Raw genomic sequence first — 25,863 nt, forward strand, 5'->3', positions numbered from 1 at the left:
TGAGGGTTGAAGGGGAAGGGGGAGGGGGGAAAAGAGGTGGTGGTGATGGTGGAGGGCACTTAAGGGGAAGAGCACTGGGTGTTGTATGGAAACCAATTTGACAATAAAATATTATGGAAAAAAAATGGAAAAAAAATGGACAAGAAAATAAATATTAAGTCCCGTAAACATGAACACATTCTAAGTGTAAAGAAAATTAAATACTAAAGTATCTATTAGAACGCACAATGCCCTGATCATCATCCTTTTCAGGATTATGATTGCTGTTATTTTCCTAGATATTTATATGTCATGCTTTATATTTTTTAAACTCAGGAGGAATACATAACCATATTTCCAGTATAAAAACATTCAGATAACAAAGATCAAAATCAAAGCCAAGTACTGCCATAAACTCTTGATCCTCAATCCTTAAGTTCAGTTTCTTTTTAAAAGTTAACAACTGATAATCATTAGAAAATGTTCCTTACAAGCCTTTCCATTCAACCTGTTATTTTGGATTCAGGAACGGCTACTTGTTGGCCTTTTACTTTTCCCCTAATATTTTGTTTGGGAATTCTCTTTCCCCACTGGGTTTATAATAATGCTATCATAGAACTTTAGTTTGTCTGTCTGTGGGAAAAAAAAATTGATGTTAAGGGAATCTATTCAGTGTCTGCTTAATTACACTTCTTAGAGAGTGGAAAATGAAAACCAACCCTAACCTAGACATAGATGTACAGAAAAATGAACTGTTAAACAATTAACATATTTAGGAAACTATAAATGCCCAAGGTTTGCCTCTAATAATACCTGCCATGCTCTGAGTCTAGTTTCTTAAGGAATTTTAAGTATTCACATGGATTAACACATAAAACCAAAATAAAAATTTGGAACTATGCTGTGACCTCACTGCCAACAAGTTTACACCTCCACTGAATGAGGGTAGATATGTAAAGCTCCCATTTTCACCAATTAAAGTCTCTAGTAAGACATTCATAATGGTTTTTTCCTTATATTTAATACCCAACCTAGTATACCTTTTTGGTTTTGTTTCATTTTGTATTTACTCTGATGTGAAACAACTGTTAACAGACTAGCTGAGAGCTAAGAAAGTTGACCCTTCCTATGCCACTTTGAATTGAGTAGTTCAAGTTATGAATGATCCAAAAGAGATCTCTTGTGAAGGAGGAGATAAATTGAATAGTAAGAAAAATGTGCCTAAACTTTGGACTGGTCGCTTTCTAGGTACTTTTACTACAGTTTTAGAAACCTTAAAACAGTATCTTGGGTTGTCCCACAAAGCTTCTGGAAGCATATAAAATGAGTCCCAGTAAGTGTTTAAATACGTTGAGTTAACCGATTAGAATTATTCTCTATCACCACCTACATCAAATTGCAGACTAGTTACTAAGTGAATAGAAGTTACAAGGTCAATATAACATCAGAAACCGAAAACATGATTAAAGTTTTCAACAATGGCAACCTTGTACAAAAGGTTAAAAGATACAAACTGAACTACTCTCATTGCAGGTAATCAGATCTATAGATATTCATCAAATTTCTTGTGTCTACTTGGTCTTTTCAGGAGAATCTGCATGAAGAATATAGTTTTTCTCAGTAGCACTGTGAATCATCTCCTAATGGAAATTTTATAGTTCCTCCAATATCTTGAAGGGTTATCTTGACCTCAGGAACTTGACATTTTGAGAAGCATAATATAGAAAATATGAAGTCCTGGTCTCTGAGAAGTACCAACATTTATATTATAGGTAGATTAACATTTTAACTTCTTTTCATTTTAATAATTTTAATCATTTAATTTGACAAAATGAAATTTGCCTATGAAAGTTTAAAAATCTAGCAAATGCTTGCTTGTGCAAAGTACAGAACTAATACAGTATCCATGAATAGAAGCATGTTTGTAAGAAGATTGTTCTGTGTTTAAAATACAAAAAACACAAATATTTGTCACTGAATATGGCTCTATTTTTCTCAACAAAAAATTTAGATGGACTAATGCATACACTTAACATTAGAACAAAAACACAACAAATCTTAATGCATTCAGATAAACTGTAACTTCAACATGAACTCATGGTAAACTACCAAATGCTCTGCAATAACCAAATACTTCTTTGCATAAGCAATTAAGTTGCTTTAACAGTTTCTTAAAATATTTAGCATTCAGTCCTCAAAACTAAATTAAGTATGTCCTAATTAGTCTGAAAATAGTTGAAGGTCTTCCTGGCAATAGTGAGGCGACTAACCAGCAGCCCATCAGGGATACTTTTTCACAATACTACATGATGGGGCTTATAGGATAGCGTACCTTTCTCCCTTAAAGAAAAATACAACGAGTCCATGAAATAAAACTTGAAAACCTACGCGCTAAGTAGCTTTTAAAGGACAGGGTTTGGGTAAATGCATCACTAGATTAGCCTCTGAATATTGTTGCCTGATCACAAAAGCCATACATTTTTGTGGCTATAATGTGTTAATACTTAATTGCCCCACTTTCTCTAGGATAAATGAGAGCTCAGTTTTCACACAAACAAGCTTTCCAGTAGTCTGAGAGGAGCACAAAGCCCTGGCTATTGGCTATTGCCAGATGAATCCCCCAACATGGTAAAGAAGCCATCCTGTGTGCTGTCTGTACATATAGAGCTTTAAAAAAATCCATGAGTATAATAAAATGTTTAAGAGCACAAAATTTTATGTGTGTAGCAACAGTTTATGAAATCAAAATGATGTAATCACGAGAAGAGGGAAAAAGAAATTCAGGGTTACAATAGCAAAACAGGGGCAAAAAGAGGGCAAGACACCTAAAGTATCTCTTATGTCTTCAAACTGATGAATTAAAACAGCTGGGCATGGGGCTTTTTTTTTTTTTTTTTTTAAGTCAGTGTTACCACATACACACTAAAGCCCTTGAATATTTTGAACATTCCTTCTTTAATGCAGAGTTACTCAGATAATTAAATACACATGTTTCATGGTAGGTTTTAGAAGATATTATGCATTTCTGCCTCCTTTTATAGGTCTTAAAGTGAGACTCCATTTTAATTTCATTTCTTTCATCATCTCTTCAACCAATGAAGAAAGGCTTTATTTAAAAGTTTTTTAATGCATTTATAAAGGATCACCTCGTCATTTGGACCAATTGTTCCACTGAGGACAATTATAAAAACTAAGAAACTTATATTTTAAGGAATCAGAAAACTAACACTATTAGTGAAGAACTATCAGGCAAAGATCAGGGAGAAGATAGAAATTTTGGATATTTAGCTCATTATCTGAGGGTATTTGTTCCCTGGGGACTTTAGCCTCTCCTGACTCTCATGAAATTGGAAAATTAGTCTTAAAAACTGCAGGATAAACTTCTTCTGCATAGACAGAAGAGATTACAAAAGGACCGTACACTGAGGTAGGAGAAATATCATGAAAAAGCTCAAAACATCATAAGCATTATATAAATTTAGTACTTAACTAGATGAAAGATAGAATTATAATATTCCTCTATGTTTGTGTTATGCCTGAACTGTGTCCATGCCAGTCTCATGTTGAAGCCCTAATTCCCATCTGACCATATTTGGATAGGGCTCTTAAAGAGGTAATTGAAATCAGAAGAGTGGGGACCTTGTAAGAGAAAGCCTTCAGAGGTACACACGCAGGGGGAAAGGCCATGTGAGGACACTAAGGAGGCAGCACTCACCAAATCTAAGCCTGCTGGCACCTTGATTTTGGAACTTCAACCCAATACTGTGAAAAAAATAAATCACTGTTGTTCATCTTTTGTTTCTTTCTCCTGTTCAGCTTGATTGCTTACCATTATTCTGCATTACTGATCCATTCATCTGCCCTTTCTATTTATTCCCTCTAGTGTATTTTTTATTTCAGTTGTTTTCTTCCCCTCTTATCTATTCTTTATGTTTCCTATGTCTGTTGGGAAAAAAAGTGGAGTTGCTCCATGGGACCTTCAACTCCAGTGTGTATCTTTATGTCCTATACTTACAATTCTCTATCAAGCTTATTATCTGTTTTTAGATCTCTTGCTGTGGTTTTGTCTGGTTAATTTGGGGCATATCTTTGAGTCTTATTTTAACTTTCGGTGTCTGTTTCTACATGTTTGGAAACTCCGCTACATCCCCTGCTCTTACAAATAGAGGCTGTATGAAGAAGAGATCCTGTTGTGTTCCATACTTTGACATCTCCTGGTCTCCTGGCACTTTAGGGGGATCTCCTACGGGTGTTGCCTGTGTCCTACTTTTGTGGCTCAGCCACCTTTGCCTCTGTCTGTTGTGGGCAGGGTTTGGTCCCTGTGTTGTTAATGGGCCAGTCTGGAGCTGCCTGGGGCTAGAATTGGGTCAGATCAAGCATCTGTCAGAGCTGAGGTCACACTGAACTCCAGGGTTCTCTCCCTGGGTTGTGTCCTGGAGGCTTTTATTAGTGGGTACCACCTACAGTCAGACAGAATGTCTGCCCCCAGCCCACCTAAGGGGCCACAGCCCTCACTCCCTGGGGTCAGTCACTGTGGAGTGGTGCTGGCCTTTGGTAGGGCTGGTTGCACAATGCCATACTTATGGTGCTGTTTTGGACGAACTCCTGCCAAGGCCAGGGTGCAGAGGGCAAGTCACAGAAGAGCACAGGGGTGGAGCATGTCACCGTCAACTTAGGTGGAGAGTGTTTGTTGCAGTACTTCCTACAGATGCCTGTGTATCTAAGCTGGTAAGCAGGAGAGGGAAATGGTGCCACAACTCTTTTATTCATGGTGAAGTCTCCCACAGATTCCTGCCCCTCAGGCACACACTCTGAACCAGTCAACAGATCTCTCCCTCCTGTATACCCCTGTGCTTTTCAAACTGTTGCTTCTAAGCTTTAACTCACTGGGCCTATTGGTTTGCTGATTGGCATTAATTCCTACTCGTTTTAAGAACTGGGCAAGTTAAGCCCCTCTGGTTTTCAAATGTTTTGGAGATTCGTCTTCCCAGGGCAGGTGTGCATTCCTGGTGTGCTGGCATGGGGTTTGCCATTTCCTTCTCTGTCCCTGGAGTGGCCTTCCCTCCCACACAGAGTCTCACAGGTTAGCTTTGTTCTTAATTGCATCTCCACCCTCCTTACCATTTTCTATGTGGCCTCTTCTCTCTATTTAGCTAGAGAAAGTCTGTTCTGCTAGTCTTTCAGTTACTGTCTGGGTTAGGTACTCTAATGTGAGCTGTGTATGTGGGATGAGGTGAGCTTAGGATCCTCCTACTCCATCATCTTCCTTGGAAATCCTCCAATAATTTTAAGTTACCTATTCCATGGTATTTTGTTATGGCAGCCTGGGGAGTCTAAGACAGCTTGGAAAATATGTAATCCGTTTTTCAACAGAGCATGAGATTTACATTTCTAACCATGAAGGAATGGAATGATCCACTATTATCCTCCCATCTTAAATAGAAATATGGACAAACTATAGGACACACAATAAATTGTTTACTTAGACAATAGGTAACAGATAACTGGTGCCCAAGAAACAGGAGACCAATTTGGTGAGTGCTAGCATTAAATAGACTTTTTAAACATGAAACAATTCTCAGTGCCAAATAGAGAAATCCACAACAGGTCACAGACATCGGTCTTGAAAGAAAATACAGAGAATGAAGTTCAGGGAAAAAAGCAAAACATATGGCAAAGTAGTTAAGTTGAGGGAACTACATAAAGAAAGAGATGGGGGCACCTGGGTGACTCAGTCTGTTGAGCGTCTGACTTTGGCTCAGGTCATGATCTCATGGTTTTGAGTTCAAGCCCCATGTTAGGCTCAGACCCTGGAGCCTGCTTCAGATTCTATGACTCCCTCTCTCTCTTTCTCTCTCTGCCCCTCCCTTACTTACTTTCCCTTTCTTGCTCACTCTCTTGTGTGTTCTCTCTCAAAGATAAATATTAAAACAACAACAACGACGAGATGGTCTTTGGATGAATACCAATCTGTGCAACATAGGGTGAAACCAACCAAGGGTAGATAAGACAAAGTTGAGAAAAAGAAGTCATTACTTGGTAATTTTAAGATTAAAAATGACCTGAGTTAAAACATGGCTGGGTGTTATAGTTTTTATCTGCCCAAGTGAAGAATGAATGAACAATCAAATTAGCAGAAAACTAAATATTCTGCTTTAGAATTATAATTCAATTGCTTCTAGAATAAAGGTAAGCAAAGAACCACACACACACACACACACACACACACACACACACACACACACAAGAGCACTGAAATAAACTAAAATGATTAAGCTGGTTTTTATACAATCTACTTGCAAGGCGGGGTTCCTAAGCAAGCAAATGTGGAGTTAAATTATGGCAACTGCACAAATAGATGAAGAAATGGAATATTTAGTTGTAATTTACTAACGTATATATGAGGTGGAACAATATTAATTTAAGGCTGATTATTAAGATTTGAAGATGTATCATGAGAACTCTAGAGCAACCACATGTACACACAGAGAGAAGTGTATTTCCTAACTCAGTGGTGGAGTTAAGCAAATTTTTAACAGTAAATTAAGAAATAAGTAACCAAAACCCAACACCAAATTGGACAAATAGAAAATAACCAGTGATATCAACTATTTTATAAAATGCATGAATTTTCAATGGTATAAACATTTCAGTTAAAGACATGTACCTAAATATGAATATAATCACTACTCCAAACATTTAATAAGATTTATGATCAGTTAAGGTCAACAAAAAATTTGTAAGAATCACAAATGTGTGCCAAGTATCAACTTCTATGTATGAAATCTAATACAATTATAGAGGAAAGAAAAGTCCATCAATATAGTGAGGATTTTAAATCCTCTCAAATCTAGCAGATCAAAATAAAAACTGAGTATACAGAAACCTTGATCAATATTATTAACAGACCCTAAGAGACACTTCTAGAATACTTTCCAGAGCCCCATAATAGGCCACCTTTCAAGTACAAAATATACACTGATACAAATCCCAGTGTGGATTTTTTTTAAAGTCTTCTATAAGAAGTTTCAATAACATTAGAATAGTTTGAACCAGGCAGAGTAAATTTTCTGATCACAACTAAATTTCGGAATACCAGAAGAAGGTTTAACAGTGCATCACTTAATACTGACAGGTCAAAGAATGTATCATAAGGAAAATGATATATTGAAATGAATGAAGATGAAAATAGAGTATTGCAAAATGTGCAACGTAACTAAAGCAGTGCTTCCAGAGGTTAATCATAGTATTAAAGCTCATGTCAAATGTCTAGGGATGTCTGGGTGGCTCAGTCAGTTGACTATCTGGTTTTTAGCTTAGGTCATGATCTCGTGTTTTCCCACTTTGGGCTCTGTGCTGACAGCTTGGAGCCTACAGCCTGGAGCATGCTTCATATTCTATGTTTCCCTCTTTCTCTACCCCGGCCTGACTCACGTTCTGTCACTCTCTCTCACAAATAAGTAAACATTAAGAATTTTTTTTTAAAGCTTGTCAATGTCTAAACTTCCACTTAAGAATACAGAGATCCCAATTTAGAATTAAAAACACAGAAAAAAGTATTTAAAAAAAAAATCAATGAAACAAAAGTGGATTCTTTAAAAAGCTAAGATTGATAATTATTAGAAGTGAAGGTTAAGAAAAAAAAGTGTAGCAGAGATTACCAATACTAATAAAGGACTATAGCCCAAACCTTAATATTAAAGCGGTACCTACATTTTTGTAACACTGGAAATTGGGAAGCAAAGGTTTCAATGTTATCACTTCTAACTACTATTTTTCTGTAGATTCTAGAGAATGCAATAAAGCAAAAAAGAGAAGGAGAAAAAAAGATCAAAAGGTATAAATTTTGTCATCTACAAAGTCATACCATTTTTGTTTGCAGAGATCATTTAAATAGAATCCTAATGAATTTTCTAAAATGCTAACAGTATTTAAGCTGACTTCATTAACAACTGTATTGTACATAATAATTCAAGGAATGCCAAGTTATACTTAAAAGGAACTTTCTATTCTTCAATACATTTATGTTTTAAAAAGAGAAAGTCTGAAAAGCAGGTCCTAATTTTCCCTCCCATATTTAAAAACATTTTTTAACTTTTTTTTAAATTTATTTTTGAGAGACGGAGAGAGACAGCGCAAGCAGGGGAGGGTCAGAGAGAGAGGGAGACACAATCTGAAGCAGGCTCCAGGCTTTGAGCTGTGAGCACAGAGCCTGATGTGGGGCTCGAACCCACAAACCATGAGATCATGACCTGAGCCAAAGCCAGATGCTCAACTGACTGAGCCACCATGGCACCCTGGCCTCCCTCCAGTATTTTAAATGCAAAATAGCAAATTAAACCCAAAGTGATAAATATAAGTAAAAGACAACATTTTCAATCCCATTTTCTACATTTCTAAAACAGAAAAAAATTTGTTTTTTTTCCACCACAAATTGAACTCTTGGGCAGTTTTTTAGCAAACAAAATATTTTCTTTGCTATACTTCTATTCAATACTTTACTGGAAGTCCTAAGCAGTACAGTAAGGTGAGAAATGGAAACAAAATACAAGGATTAGAAATACTCATGATTTATATGTTTATGTAAACTAATATAACCATAAATAAATTATTCTTATCAATAAGTTAGTATAGACATGTTTACAAGAAAGATATAGTTCCTCCACAAGTTTGTAATCTATCCATTGCTTCTGATTATGGTCCAGAGATTCTGCTCCCAAGAAATAAAGGTAGCCTACTCAAGAGGTGTTGCATTGTAGAGTTCAAGCCCTAGGTTGGGGTCCACACTGACCATGCAGAGCCTTCTTGGGATTCTCCCTTTCCCTCTCTCTCTCTCTGCCCCTCCCCTGCTCAAAATAAATAAACTTAAAAAAAAAAAAAAGTACCCTACTCAAATTTCTGTAAGAATACCAACCTCTTAGCAAACAAACCAATGGTATTTTCTAGTATACCAATATTTGTGGCAATATACACATAGCTTGTCCATATTGCTCATGAAATCTATGGATATTCACAAAAACCAGGACTCTAACTTTTTTCTGTAAAGAGATATGACAGTAAACATAGGCTTTGCAAAAATTCTAATACTGGATATCAAACAATGATAAATCACTGCTTTCACCCAAAGACCTTGAAAAATGCAAAAGCAACCACTTTCATTTGTTCTAATGAACATACCAACCAGAGGGCTCAGCTAGTGCAGTTAGAAGAGAAAAATAAGTACAAATTAGCAAAGAATAACACCCTCTTTATTATCAGAAAACAATTACCTTCATAGATAATTCTGAAGAGTCTACAAATGTTGCAGCATGGAGTCAATGTAGAAATGCTAATACCAGGAGGGCCTGGTTGGCTTAGTCAGTTAATCATTTGCCTTTGGCTCAGGTCATGATCTCCTGGTTTGGGAGTTCAAACCCCGCATGGGGCTCTGTGCTGATAGCTCAGAGCCTGAAGCCTGCTTTGGATTCAGTGTCTCCCTTTCTCTCTGCTCCTCCCCTGCTCATGCTCATCTTTCTCTCAAAAATAAGTAAACATTAAAAGAATTAGAATAAGAAATGCTAATTCCATTTTACATGTTCCAAATTTAAAAGCTGAAAATTAGAAAAGGATTTAAAACACCATTCGTAAATATGATACAGCACACAATAAATTTGTTAGATAATATGGACAGCCTAGTCCCTAAAATCTGTAAGATACTGCTAAGAATTTTTTTAAGACCTAAATCAATGGGGAGATATACCATGTTGTCTTTCAGGAAAACTCAATGCGTGTAATACATCATTACATGCATGTATCTAGTGACACACAAAATACATGTGTTTAAGTTCCATATAAATCTTAAAGTAAAATAGTCTTGATATACAAAAACAGAAAATGTACACTGGAAACATTCACTGAATTTAACTTACTTCTGAAAGTTAACCTGTATAAACCTGTATAAAAATGTCAAATATGGAAGCATAAGTGTATAAAATTTTAGTACTGCTTTTAACAACATTTTAACCATTATTGTGGTAAACTGTGGAAGACACAACTAATTTAAGGCCCAACATTTTCCTGTATTAGAAAAGTTGGGAATAGAGAGATGGGAAGCATTATACATTTAATATAGACAATACAATTCAAATCTCAATATATTATTTTTGTAGATGTATATTTGCATGTAAACTGACACGCTCATCCTTACCAATTAACTAAGAACCAAAAATAGCCAAAATACTCTTGAATAGAAACAAGGGTGTATTTTTTAACCAAACAGTAAAGATCGTTTTATCTATAGTAATTATGTTAAGGAGGTAGGATATTGACACAGCTAGGGACACGGACACACAGACCAGTGGAACAAACTAGAGATCACCAAAGCACACTTCTGCATATTCTGGCCTACATTGGGGGTGAAAGTGGCATTCTACCTGTTTTTTAAATAAACAATAATGAATCAATTAAACATTCATATAGGGGGAAAGTACTACGTATGTATCATCTACTACCTACACCATACAAAAAAGTTCAATCCCAAATAGAACATAGATAATTTTATATTATAAACTTAGTTCTAACTTCTAGAAGCTAGTAGATGAGATTATGTTCATGAACTTGGAATAGAAAGAGCTTGTTCAACAGGCTATCAAAAGCACAAGGTTAGGGTAAAAGAGAAGAAATGTGACATTTTCTAGTTAAGAAATTCCATTCAGAACCAAATAAGACTAATTGACTGAAAATATAAACCAATGGAGTAGGCGAAGAAGAAATTTGCAACCAACAGATGTGACACCATGCTGGTACCCTTAACATTTACTGCAGTAACAAAAGTCAGTTAACATTATGGTAATTATGTCCAAATAAAGCTATCCCTCACCTCAGTAAATGGGGAAATGCTAATTCATTTAAAAATGAAACACAGCTTCCCATCTATTTAGAATGCTAAAATTCCAAAGTCTGAGGATCCTGTGTGCTGGCAAGGAATAGATCAACTGGCTAAACTATCACTGTAGTCACATCATTTATATTAACCAAAACACTGCAACAACCCTAATAGTTAACAGTAATATTGCATATATTCTCATAATGGAATACCATGCGCTAAGGGAAGTTTTCAAACTACATGTTGAAAGACAGGTATCAATAATATAAATTTGAGTTAAAGAAGCGAGATGCACAATAATACATGCTGTACCATTCCACTTCTTCAAAGTTTACAAACATACAAACTATCCCATAGTATTCAAGAATAAATAAGTAGGTCAGAAAAACAAATTATAAAACAAAGAGAAATAGAAATGATTACCATATAAATATGGATATTTCCTTTAAGTGGAAAGTGGTGGAGAAACTAGATTTGTGCAAGAGGTAACCCGCATGTTACATGTAAACAGTATTAAACATACTAAGTTGAGACTCTATAAGCACCTATGTTGTAATAACTTGAATACTGTATATTTAAACTGCCGTTGTTATATTTACATTACAACATTCAGGCCTTTATCACACTGATCTATTTCTTATGGTAAAGTTGTGGAGAATTTCTTCCAGGCCATTTCAAAGGCTATGGTAAGGATTTGGGTGGGCAGGTAATACCGAATAGATTAAAATCCTAATTTCTGTTCTCCAAACTCACTGACTTCCATATGCCACATTGAGCAAAATGCTTTACGTCAATTTTTTTATTAAATGGACCAATTCTACACTACCTTTGTTCTTGCTGACCCGGCAAACCACAAGGATAGCATCTGACACTGTGCTTGCAAGTTGAATGAAGAAATCAGTAAAAGAACCTCAAAAACAAAACAAAAACCACCAGCTAGAACCAAACGTAGGTTTTCTCTGAGAACTCTTAAGAGCATGTATACACATATTCCCTTTTATCTGATAAAAACCAAATTCCTGTAATTTCTTGTGTTAGCATTCTCTCTGATTCTGCATTTTGCCTTGCCTTATAATCAGCAGAAAAAGAGTACTTTATAAGGGGATTATTGCTTTTTCTCTAGAAAACACAGACCTTCAGCAGATAAATGAAGGTCTCTTTTAGAAGGTTCCATAAGGTATTCCAATTATTGTCTGTCCTGATCAAACTTTTAATGTCACCTCAAAAATTCCAGATGGTTGTGATTTGTAGAGTCAATCTTTGGATTTTTACCATTTACTGTTACTATTATAACACAAGAAAAATGTTTAATCCATGATAAAGGAAAATGCCTCAGATTTTATTAATAATTTGTGGCTCAAGTTGAGATATGTGCCAAGAACATTCTTTGACTTTTCATTCACTCATTTTCCATCTGTTCATCCACTCACCCCTCATCTATCATAGTACTGCCCCCAACTTGCACCCCATCTAATTATGATTTTCCTTTATGAGGATTTCTAAAACTATTTCTTACTCCTCAAAAATTCTCAGAAGCCTCATGTTTTTGAGTGACCTCAGACAAAATAAACTTGGTTAGTTATTTCAGTACTAGTATGAAAGGATAGCAATTTCAGTATTTGTACTCATTGAGAAGTTTCTTCAAGATATTGTTAACATGATTAAGTTCAAAGAGACCACTATTCCATTAAGTAAACACAGAGGTAAAATTTCCCCAAAGAAAATTGCTTCAGTAAGGACTTAAAAGTCCATTCTTTGTATCTGAGGTTCTGAAATTGGTAGACAATCAAAAATGTATAATAGAGTATCAGCATTTACTGAAGCAAATTGATGCTGAGGCAAATAGGAGACGCTTAGTCTATTAGGAAATTAAACAAAAACAAAAACATGTATTCAGGTTTCCGTTTTGTATGTAGTCAGTTGGTTCTGAGTAAATCATTAAGATCGATAGTCTCCAAACCTATAATGCAAAAACAGGTTTGTCCAAGTTGGCATTTATGCCTCCTCCTGGCTCTAAGATTTTGTTAGGTCTAGTAGTAGGAAACTGGCATTTACATATGTTGATGGAACTAATTTCCCTTTATCAGGGCCTAAAGCTGAGCAGATGCTATTTCTCCTTTTCATCTCCTTTTCTCCAAAGAAAGCATGTAATTCTGCAATGAAACTAAACTGGAAAAAAATGTGGATTTACTACTTCATAGTCCACAGTTGACCTTGTGACATACTTAAAATTGCTTTCTCTGAAAGCAAAGAGGCTGAAGGGGGTCAGCTCTCTTAACTCTAACTCTTTAGGTAGAAATTTTAGTGCTTTAACAAATTCCCCTTTAATTTTTAAGAGCTGAATTTTACTAGAATCAGGCTTATAGATAAATTCATATATAGTAACAAAATTTTATATAGATTCTTGTATTTTTTTTCCGAACAGTATTTAATCACCGCATTTGTAATCATATGGCAAGAATTTCAAAAGCTTTAAAAGTACATTAACATAGATTTGTTTATATTCAAGAGTCTCAATCCTTACTAATTGGAGTGTAAAGAGATGTTTATGCATTTTCTAAACATTTCAAAGCACTTTATTCTATATTACACCTTTTTAAAAAATTAAGACAAACTACATTTAAACTGACACTTCATAACTCACAGAATCTTGTCATAGGTGAGTATCTTCATTTTATTAACTTATTTGGTACGTTCATTAGTAGTACGTAAAATTTCATATAAAATTACATAAAAATTCCAAGTACAGCTAAAAATCTATTTATAATCTTTAGATGATTCATCATCTTGCACCCTGCTCCCTGTTGTGGTTTATTTTCTGTTTCCTGGGCCTCTCAAATTTAGACTCATTTTCATTTTAGAGACAATAGAGCTCTTCCTCCAAGGTTTACCGCACCAAGTGCCCAGTGATTGTCCATTATTGATGTGTCTAGACTCCCTGGTCCCTGTCTACCATGTGTATAACTACAGAAGTATACCCTTACATTTCTTCCCTTAGGAGGCCCTACAGCCACCCATTACAGTATTTTCGTGGGCAATTTGGAACCAAGATTATATTGGATATATGAAGTTTTCAACCTGATAAATATCCTTCCAATTGCTAACTTTGGCATTTTTTGAAGTTCTTTATTATAACTTTCTTCAGTGGGCTAAGGGCCAGAGTAATCTAATGTGGCTCTGCTAACATCACAACTATGTTGTTGGAAGAGATTACACTCCTGCCATCAGCCTTTAAAGGTAGCTGTTGTAAATAGAGGATATTCTTCAACATACGTACAGCACAAGTCATATAGATCTATCTACCCATATGGTCACCGCCTTTGGAACTCCCAAGTAAAAATTTCAAGTTTACTTTCAGAACAAGCCCTTTCTAGGCCGTGACTTTTGTTCTAATTATTGCTTATCCGGATACAGCTGAAACTTGCCCATTAAAAGAGGAGAACGCCAGTGGTTTCTGTATGTTTCAAACAAGATAATCAACAGCTTTTCAGCAAATTCATTTGCTATTTATTCAATTTCTCATGTCCCCCCACCCCACCACACACACCTAATCTGGTGACTTTGGAACTCCCAAGTGAAAAATTCAAATTAACTTTCAGCACAAGCCCTTTCTAGGATGGGACTTTTGTTCTAATTATTAATCCAGATACACCTGAAGACTTGCCCACTGGAAGGGCAATCAGAGTGCCCAGCAGTTTCATATGGGTCATACAAGATGATCATCAGCTGTTCTGCAAACTCTATTTGCTATTTACTCAATTTCTCATGGTTTCTTTCCCACTAATCTGGTGACAAAGCTGTTGTTACAATGTCATCTCTCATGTTTTAAGTAAAATTTAACAGCATGTTGGCAAAACTAACTTTATCCTCAACAAAATATAGGCCACAATTGGAAAGCCAACTATCAAGTTTCTGTCACCCATACCTCTGTATCCCTTGAAAACCAGTCACCATCCATTAGCCCTGAAATTTATTATATTAATTTTAAAAGTACTTTTCTAATAAGTTGTTAATACACATGGTACAATACACAATTTTTTAAAAATGCATGCTTTTGAAAGTAATTACCCCTCTCCTATTTCCAAATGCCAGGATACCTTTTTTGAAGGTGTAACTGTTAGAGTCTATAAAAGCAATATGCTCACACATAAACCAAGACACATTAAAGCTATTATCTCTTGATTTATATTTACTTATTTCAAATATTTTCAGTTCAAAAAACTTCTTGAATTAGTATTTTTGTATATGTATTGTTTTCTATATGTGTAAATGTAACTTTGGGGTAAACCCTCAGAAATGGAATGAGAGACACAAGGGCATGTTTTAAATTGTCAACAGTATTGTCACATTCACAGTATTGTCAACTTTTTTCTATGATACAAAAAGTAGGATGTATTTCACTAGTTACCTATTGACGCTTTAACAAATTTCCACAAATTTAGTAGCTTAAAGCAAAAAAAAATGTATTGAACTTACAGTCTGCAGTTCAGAAGTCCAACTGGCATCTTCAAACAAAAGAAAGTCACGGTGTCAGCACTGACGCACGCCTTTCTGGGTTCTCCAGGGCATAATCTGTCTCCTTGCCCTTTCTAACTTCTAGATAACGCCCACATTCATGACCACCTTCCCCCCCCCTCTTTAGTAACAACAATGTTCCATCTCTCTATGCTCTTCTAAAGCAGTCACGTCTTCTTCTGACTCTTGCTTCTGCTTCCCTCTCCTACTTATAGGTACTCTTGCAATTCAATTAGATTCATTGGATTATCCTGGGTAATCTGCCTATTTTAAGGACAGCTGAGTAGCAACTTTAATTCTATCTGCAATCTTAATTCCCTTTTGTCATAAAACTAAATATATTCACAGGTTCTAGAGAGATCTTTGTGATAAGGGATATTATTCTGCTTACCATATGTAGAATACCTTTAATTGCCATTTATCTTTTTTTACCTTTATTTTTTGACATTTTGTCTTGTTACTCTTAAAAAATCACATTTTTTACTAGGTTCAGTCTTAAAGGTAAAAACTCTCAGAGAAGGCAATCTCTGTCTTTTGGCAATACGTTCTTGGCATTTATTGGTGACCCTTTCATTTTCCTGGCCACAAGTTTATCATATTGTACAGCATCTTCCTTATTTTTCTTAGTATACTGTTTCTTCAGACTAAGACACCCACATTTGCTGCAAGACACATGAACTAACAAGCAATTTGGTCATAGGTTTCTTACCTTCTTTCCTTATAGGCTTTCTCACAATATACTGATGAACATAATCTTCTTTAAGAGATTTAAAAGCTTATGCATTCTGCTAGTTCTTTAGGGCCCCAGGAGAGGAATCATAGGAGCATCAGTAAGTATCATATCATTCTCCCCTTTTTTCACATCAGAACATTCAGATGGCATCCACAATGCAAACACAAACACTTTGAGTTTTGTTCTTCAGCCCTTGGTCTGTAACAGGAATGTCCTTTGCCCAGGATCAGGCAGACAACAATGGACCCAGACACCCTACTTCATGGGGAAGCCTCATCTGTCATTCCCTCCACCGATTTCAACCATATAAGCTGTCCATTCTTCTCTTAGAGTATAAGCAGCAAGCTTGGTGTACTTTCTTTCATGTTTATTCAAAATAACCCATTTTACGTAATCATTTATTAACCTTTAAAAGTTGTCATAATTCCTTAAGTTTAAAGAGAAAAAATATCTCTACTGTTGTTCTCCATAAGACATGGCAAAGGAAAATTCAGCCTCAGCTGGACTATATCAGATTCAGCTCATTTCCTACATCTGCACTTTCAGTGGCTGCAAGGAAAGAATGAAGAACAGCTGAAGATAACAGCCGTGCTCCCAGTGAGCTTTAATACTTGTTTTCAAGTAAGCCATCTAAGAATGAATTCAAATGCAAGAGTGAAACATTTTGAAGATAAAACATAAAATTTCTGTCTGTATTATCTGTATTTCATAACACATTATGTTAGGTCCTCCTTGATACATACAAAAATCCATTTATAAATTACAAAAGAGATATATATATATATGCACATAAAAATTCATCTAGGTTTTCTCAAAGTGGCAAGACCACAACTGGTCTAATAAAAAACATCTTTTTGTGATGAAATCTTTTGGGGTAAAAATATGTGTTAGCATCAGCTTAGAGAATACAAATGTATGCCCATTTCATACCTTGTTCTGAAAACTAGATGAAACAGGGGCACCTGGATGCCTCAGTAGGTTGAGGGTCTGGCTTAGGCTCAGGTCACAATCTCCCAGTTTGTGGGCTCACAGCCAGCTAGCTCAGGGCCTGGAGCCTGTCTTGGGATTCTGTGTCTCCCTCTCTCTCTAACCCTCCCCTACGCACACCGTCTCTCGCTGTCTCAAAAATAAAATAAAACATTAAAAAAAGCTTTTTCAAAAAGGAAAACAAAATGAAACAAATAAATAAAATACGGTGAAAAATACTAATAAGGTCATAGTTGATCCTTGTGAGTACTTATGTACTTCATATTCTGAGCAGGGTTTTTTTTCTATTCCTTATTGTAAGCCTAAAAGGTGAATACACATTTTGTAAAGTATGCACTGATTAATGTGATTATTTAAAAAAATTTTTAGTGTTTATTTATTTTTGGGCGAGACAGTGTATGAGTAGGGAAGGGGCAGAGAGAAAGGGAGACACAGAATCTGAACAGGTCCCAGACTCTGAGCTGTCAGCACAGAGCCCAGTGCAAGGATTGAACTCACAAACTGTGAGATCACGACCTGAGCCAAAGTTGGACACTTAACTGACTGAGCCACCCAGGTGCCCCTAATGTGATTATTTTAAATAAGGATAGAATATCTCGTTAGTAATTGGACTGATAACTTTCTGTTCCCTACATTTTGATGGCATTTGTAATAAAATATAACATATTTGGTGGATAGCAAATTGAAGAGATTCTTTTATGAGCCAAACAAATCTGTTTTTCTTATATGCTATAGGCAAAACTATCTATTTGATTTATAATTCTAATATTAAATTGCAATGCTCTGCTCTAGCATTATAATAAGTAGATTCTAAAGTCACATTATTGAATACGGTTATAAAAAGGGACTAGCAGTATTGGTTTTTTTTTTTATTAAGTGCTGAGTAATTTTATATACTTTTAAAGAGTTCGCCAATTTTGACTTGTTTCAGTGTCTTTGATTAAAATCATTATAGCTTAGATTTATTTTCTTTATTTTTTTCTGACAGAACACTAAGACTTAAAAACAAAAACTTTAATAAATGTGGTTATTTCACTGTTTAAGCTAATCTTTGGCTCATAGAAAGTTTCATTAATTCAGACAATCAGAAACTACTGTGTATATTGCAAGATTAACAAGGTGAATAGTGCCAGAAAGAGTTAATAGGTAGAGTTCATTCTACCTATGAAATCATATAGAAAAGCTTAATTATGTACTCTAATATCTCTGTCATTTTTTGCTACTGTCTTATCAATTTTCATAATAAACAAACTCTAAATTCACTGACAATCATTTTTATAATACAAAGAGTGAAATTTCCAAACATTTGATCTACAATACCAGGTGTAGAGATCACAAAGGCATTGTTTTACTCTTACTGTGTCCTTGCAAGATGTATTTAAAATATTGGCAGAACTTTTACAAAAGGGAGACAACAGTAAACATGTAGCGCACAGCATTTTCAATTAGGATTTTAATTATGCTTTGTGAAATCTAGTGATACTTTTTTATGTCTTAAAATAAATGAGGCAAATCTCATCAGAATTATTTACTCCTATGGATACCAATCTATATGATAAGCCACTTTGTTCTACAACTGCATTACAAGAACCCAATCATTTCATGCTGCTCATGGAAGTCAGTAACAGGACACAGACTGTGATGCTATCAAAGCAATTCAATAACAGAACATTAGAATGTCTACTAAAATATCAAAAATGAATACCAAAATTTTATATAATGCTGGTAGAATGTTATAACATTGTGGTGTTTTCTTTTGTTTTACAGTTTAGGCAGTAATATTACTAATGTAATTATGTTTCTTATCCATATAGCCCAAGTTTAGCCTCAAATCACAGTATAGCATTTATCATACTAGAATGATTGTTTTTCCTATTCAAGAAGTGGCTTGATACTTCTGCGTGATTTTCAAACTAAAAATTTTAAATTTGCATTTATTACATCTTGACATTGTAAGGACAAAGTATTAAACCTTAGAAAACTTTGTTAAAGTATTTTAAAATATATTAAAACAGTACATCTATTTGGTTTTTATTGTTAAAAAATTAAATAGAACAACATTGTCAGAATTTGATGCTATTAATTTACATGGTCATGACGATTTCTCTCTGAAAACAAGTTACTTTTCATCCTACTAGAAAATGTTCCTTATTTCATCCAGTTCAACGTCAGTTAAAGTCTTTTTTTAATGTTTGTTTATTTATTTATTTTGAGAGAGAGAGAGAGAGAGAGAGAGAGAGAGAGAGAGAGATAACATAATCAGGGAGGGACAGACATAGAGGCAGACAGAGAATCCTAAGCAGGATCCCCACTGTCAGCAAAGAGCCTGATGCAGGGCTTAAACTCATTAACTGTGAGACCATGACCTGAGCCAAAGTCAAAAGTTGGATGCTTCATTGACTGAGCCTACCAAGTGTCCCACTAGTTAAAGTCTGATTTAACATGTGAAAAAACTGGTTAATTAATATTCAATTAGTTTTTCAAAACTCAAAGTCAATTATTGAACCTATATTAAAGAATAAATTCTCAACTATTGCCTAGTGATTAAGACAAAACCCCTATTTCTTTTTGCTGGTACAGAAATATTTTTTTGAAATGCTTAGCTAATGAGATATTATCAGGTGTAGGTTTTGGTGTTAATCAAACTCATGTTCAAAATCGTGACAGATTACAGGGAAAGTACAGAAAACTAAATAATCGGGGACTTGGGGGTGGGAATATCCTAAGAACAATAAGAATACTTTTTGAAAAATATATAAATGCGTGTAAATGAGGTGCAGTGCATGGTGGAGCACATTGCATTCCATTGGAAGAAGATAATGAAGTTTAGCTCAACAGGCACTGCAGAAAGTTGTCACCTTTGGTATCCACAATCTTCTCCATAATAATATCCTTTGGTAATTTTGAGCACTATCAGCACTTTTTCCCTGATAAAATTCATGAGCAACTGGACAGACAAGCTTCTGAAAATAGACTGGGATGGTCGTCATCATACTAATAAAAGCTGAATGAAGCTTAAAACTATCTCCTGAGTCCAGATGGACTAAGGTTATATTCGAACACTTGCTGTTTCTGCAGTCAGCTCTGTCAATGCGGCTGGCTTCCACAGAAACAATATGTCAATGTGACATGCCCTGTGGCAATGTAAGGTTCCTGTGGAAATGAAGAGTGTTTACTGATGAATCTTTTGGACTTCTCAAAAATAAATAGGGGGAATTATCCAATGTGATAAAATACTCAAGAAACGTCCTTTCACGTGGCAGTATCTACAGCTGTTTGCCTCCTTCTCGAACCCTGAACAACACGTTTCCATCGCCGGCAATAAGGAATGTTTCTATTTAGCTTTTGACCGTGTACCAGAGCAATCTAAACCACGTTCACACAGCTTATCAGGTTTCTGTTTTTGTTTTTCCATGCAGGAATATATCTTAAAAGCCTAGACTCATTTTTCTATTCTATATGCATAATGATAAATCTGCACTCCTGCTGTGGGCCATTTTCACAGCTTCCTCTCCAATAATTAAATGACCACCAGTGAGAGTATTGCCTATAGAATTTAGAGAATCAAAAACATTTTTCTTAAGACTCCTTTTAGCAAAAATGATTTTATCATCTTCCTTCCATTTTCTTAACATTTTAAATAAATTTACTACTGATTAAGGCAAAGGTTATTTCTTAGCACTTTAATCCTCTTTACATAGTTAATTAGCATCAAGTGTTTCTATTTTCTGGTACAAATTTGTTAGGAGTATAATGCTCTGGGTGTATGTCTTAAATGTATAGGATAAAATCGTGGTCATGAAATATACGGCATTAACAAAATAAGTGGGCGCCTTTCCTATAGACAGTTTCTGAATGTGAAAAAGGATCTGAATTTGTTTATCAATCTGAAATATATACATTTTGAAATTGAAAAGATTATATTTTATGTTTTTTAATGTAATAGCATGTGATGAAAACACATCTTGTGACAAAATGGAAATTATATTTTTCATATTCTGTCTTGCCAAAAAGTTATTCTTTTATATCCAGAGATCTTGTATGCATTCACATGTGATGAACTGAAGAAATAGTGTGAAGCACCTTTTAAACAAATGGAAGCCTTTGTCTCAGACACTTGAAGAGGGAGAAGAAATTTAAACCAATTTTAAACTAAAAATTGAGTAATGACACGAGAAAAATATATGGTGAGTCCTGAGAAAATTTTATAAATATTTCTATGAGAAAACCACGTAAAATTTAGAGAAAGTCATATACTTGGTGTGGTAAATGTTTACTTGACATTGTGCTTAATTGCAAGCATAATGAATTTTTCCAAGTGAACCAAATAAATGCTTTGTTTCATCAAGAACAAGAGAGACCAATAAAAAATAGAACTTGGTAAAGAAATCTCACTTCTCAGGAAGGGAGCAGCCTTGACTTAAGGAAGGACTGTAGGTTCTAACAATGTAATTTACATTTAACTTACTAATGTTTGCATAACATTATGTTATCCATTGTGTTACATTTTTTAAAAAAGAATTCAAATCAGTATAACTCTTTGTATACCACAATACAAGTTAACTGCATCAGAGCAGTAGAAATAGAGCAAAGTAAAGATCTTATTAGGTCACCAAGAAGAAATCATTCTCTTCAAATTTAGAATAGAGATAGATAGTAGAGGGATCCGGGCAAAACATGGGTTTCCTCTGAAGCTATCAGGAGTATTTTACCTCTTACAACTGATAATACAACAGGTGCATTACTTAATTCTATACTCTTGTCTTTGCAACCTAAGATACTAATACCTTAGAAACAAAAAATATGATTTTAACTTACCAGATTCAAATATAAATCTATCATTTCTCATACAGTTTTAACACAGAGTAGATTTTTAATTTAAAAAATCTTAGAATAAATGTACTATATTAATTCCCATTTCTAGAAAATAAGGTTAGAGTATCTTAGTTTACTGTATTAAGAGAGCCTAGTGAGGGGCACCTGGGTGGCTCAGTTGGTTAAGCGTCTGGCTTTGGCTCAGGTCATAATCTCACGGTTCATGGGTTCGAGCCCCACGTCAGGCTCAGTGCTGACAGCTGGCTCAGAGCCTGGAGCCTGCTTCAGATTCTGTGTCTCCCTCTATCTCTGACCCTCCCCTGCTCATGCTGTCTCTCTCTGTCTCTCAAAAATAAATAAAAAACATAAAAAATTAAAAAAGAGAGTCTAGTGAATAATGATGTTAGACTTGGATCAAGATCTTTTTTTTTCTTGTGTAGACCTTTTATATTTAAAGATCTTTTAATTTTAAAGACTTAAATGTTGAGACTTGTTTGTTGTGTATACTTTTCTATCTTCTTCCCAATATTATTTTCCACACAACTGAACATATATGCAACCCTATTTTAATAGGGTTTATCAAGTCTGAGTTCAAACTTTGTTGGGCAAATGTATATACCATAATGTAAAAATGAGGACATCTTCAAAGACACTTTAATATATCTTAAAGAGCAATATTCTAGACAGAGCTGGGAAGGAAAATCTACACAGACTTGCACAGTTTCATTTTCTTAAAATCATTTGAAAATCATCCCAGCAATATCTTTTTTCCTGGAAATTCTATAAAATGCTTTTATTGGAGAATCTACGGGTTGTCAGCTATCTTTCTGTAGCTAAGGAGAAAGGCTTCTCACTTTTTTTTTTAAATGTGGAATTCTCCTCACCTCTTAAAAGGAAAAGACGAAAAGTGTTCATTTTGAGTGTGACTTTTTAGATGCTACTCTACTTTCTTCACTTTCTCCTAAATCACTAAAAGGTTGGAAAATAGTAGGAAATTTCAGAGTTGCACAGGCACATGAATCAAGTCTTCAGACTTAATGGTGAAATAGTATTGTGTATGAATCTAGGAGCTCTGATGAAGGGTTATTTTCAACAAATGTTGAAAGGTTGACAGTAGTTGCTTTGTAGATGTGGAAAAAAAACATGTTGATACCAATCATACACAATTGCTCTTTAATGGTAAGAATTTTTAAAAAAGAAAGAGATTCTTTGGAGCACTGATTTTAAGCCAGGGAATACAATTCCTGGAAACTTCATATGAAGTTATAATTGGCTCAAATAAAAATGTCAGAAAAGAAAGTAATATAAAATTTGTTCTCTTTCTGTTCATTATTGTATGTTACTCTATCTCTTACTCTATTCTGCTTCTATGATAAAGATAATAGTTTGAGAGTTAAGTACTGGAGCATCAGTCTATGTTTATACACTCTTAGCACATTGCATCTAAAGTAGTCAGATTGACAGGGGTGCTAAGTGCCAGAAGCCTGCTTCAGATTCTTTGTCGCCCTCTCTCTCTCTGCCCTGCCCCTGCTTGGGCTCTGTCTCTGTCTCTCAAAAATAAATAAACATTAAAAATATTTTAAAGTAATCAGATTGGCAAACCAATCTTAGACTATAAATTTGCTAAAATGAGGATGCCAAATAAGACCATTTTCAGAAAAGACAGAATTAAAAGCTTTATTATTTTCAGAAAAAAATAGGAATTCTATCTGAATTCTATATTCTCTAAGAGATAGAATAAATTTGTCATGACATTCAGTTGTTCTAACATTCTGTGGCCCGAGTGTTCCTATTTTCTTTCCACCTTCACTCAGAACAGAGTTTTGGGGATCATATAAAGTGGTACAAGATGGAAATAGGGAAACAGTAGGATATGAAAAATGAAGGGGGTGATACAGAATCCAAAACTATTGTCTTCAAGGCCTACTCTAATGATTACTATAGGTTTGAAACACACCTGTTAGAATCCATATTTTTTTTCCTTCACCCTCATAATATAAATACTCATTTCTCAAACTTTGTATTATATTAAGGTTTTTTAAGTGTTTTCATACATCTTCCCCTTTCAGGTAATTAATTTTTGCTAAAGCAAACTGTATTCTGTTATTTAAAAAAAAAAAGAAGTACATTGATTTAAAAGTGAAGGTTCTTGGGGCGCCTGGGTGCCTCAATCGGTTGAGTCTCCGGCTTCAGCTCAGGTCAGATTTCACGTTCGTGGGTTCGAGCCCCGCGTCAGGCTCTGTGATTTGTACAGCTAGCTCAGAGCCTGGAGCCTGCTTCTGGTTCTGTGTCTCCTTCTCTCTCTGCCTCTCCCCCTCTCATGCTCTGTCTCCTCTGTATCTAAAATAAATAAAATATTAAAAAAAAAAGTGAAGGTTCTCTTTAGCCTTTCCCTAATTAACATTATTTAAATTATTCTGTTAAAAATTATCCCAGAGGAAATTATAGCTATTTCTGTATTTTTCCTTCTTTAAACATCTATACTAGTATAAATGCACATATAAATATAAATGATGTTCATGAAATCAACTGAATTAAGAAGTGATGTAGTAAATTTATATTATGAAGCAACTCCTTATCTAATCACATGATCACATTCTGAGTATTACTGTTGTAATTAGTAGCGTTAATAAAGTAGAGATTCTAAATAAACATGATTAATACTTCAAGAAAAGAAGTGTAAAGGTGTATTAATAGATAATTGGAAGACTTGAAGTCCTCATTTGCATGGCACTGTAGCAACTGCAACACATGCACGCTGAGACCATGTTCTGGCTTTACCTCTTTCCAGTGACCACGAAGCTGTACAAATCAAAGACACAGTTCTGATATGCAAGAGTTTCCTGTTACCAGTAGTGTCTAAAATGAGGAATGTCTGCACATAAAATAAATCAAATGGAAATTTGAAAAGTGGACAATGCAATGCATATGGTTAAGAACTCAATAGATTATTATAAAAATAGAATAGACCACCAATAATAGAATTACTGAAATAGAAGGGAAGTCAATGGACAAATATAAGCTGAAGTGCAGAGACAAAAACAAATAAATTATACAGAAAACAAGAGATGGTTAGAAAAGAGTTAAAGGTCTAACAGATGTTTAACTGAAATCACAGAAAAAGATGAAAGGGGATTGAGCAGAATGATATCAAAATAGTTAATGTATGAAGAGTTTCCAAAATAAAGAACAATATCAAGAAGTCCTTTGGATCCTAATATTCACGAAGCTCTAGATCCCAATCAAGATAAATACAAAGAAGACCACAAGTAGGCACATCTAAAAGCATATTTTTTACAAGAATGTTTTACATTATTAAAATATCAAAGTCTTCAAAACGCTTTCTTTGTGTTCAATGTCATAGAAAATAAGACAGAAATATTCAAAATATATTTAGTTCATTTTTAAAAAACCAATAATATATCCATTTTGTTAGTGTAGTATATATATTTACAAAACACAACTATATTTTCCCAACTGAAATATAATTAGTGCTATAATTAATTGTTTCACATTTTTGTAAATGTCTTTCATATATGGTTTACTAGAAGATAGATGGATTATCATATCTGCATCTGAAATCAATCTGTTATAATATATTGTTTTTTTGAAAGTGTAGAAGTATAGAACACTTTGGCTCCAAAAATTATGTAATGAGAATTGGAGGAGAATTGGATAAGGATAATCCTTTAGGCTAACTGGGGGTACTTTTTGTTGGTATATACAAAAGAATTGACAAGCAAGTAGTTTTTTAAAGATAGTCATAAAATGGAATATGAGAGAATATCACCAAATAATTTGTATTCCTTTACATTCAAATTCATCGACTCAACTTGAATTTTATTTTTTCCAACATTCACTTGGAATGGATCTTATATCCATGTATTCATCTTGTAATATCATACATTGGCACTTTGGAATAATTGCCAAAAACCAAGGACAAACTGAAAATCTTGAACAGTCAGAAAAG

Source organism: Suricata suricatta, chromosome 6 (assembly GCF_006229205.1).
Source record: "Suricata suricatta isolate VVHF042 chromosome 6, meerkat_22Aug2017_6uvM2_HiC, whole genome shotgun sequence".
Classification (NCBI taxonomy): domain Eukaryota; kingdom Metazoa; phylum Chordata; class Mammalia; order Carnivora; family Herpestidae; genus Suricata; species Suricata suricatta.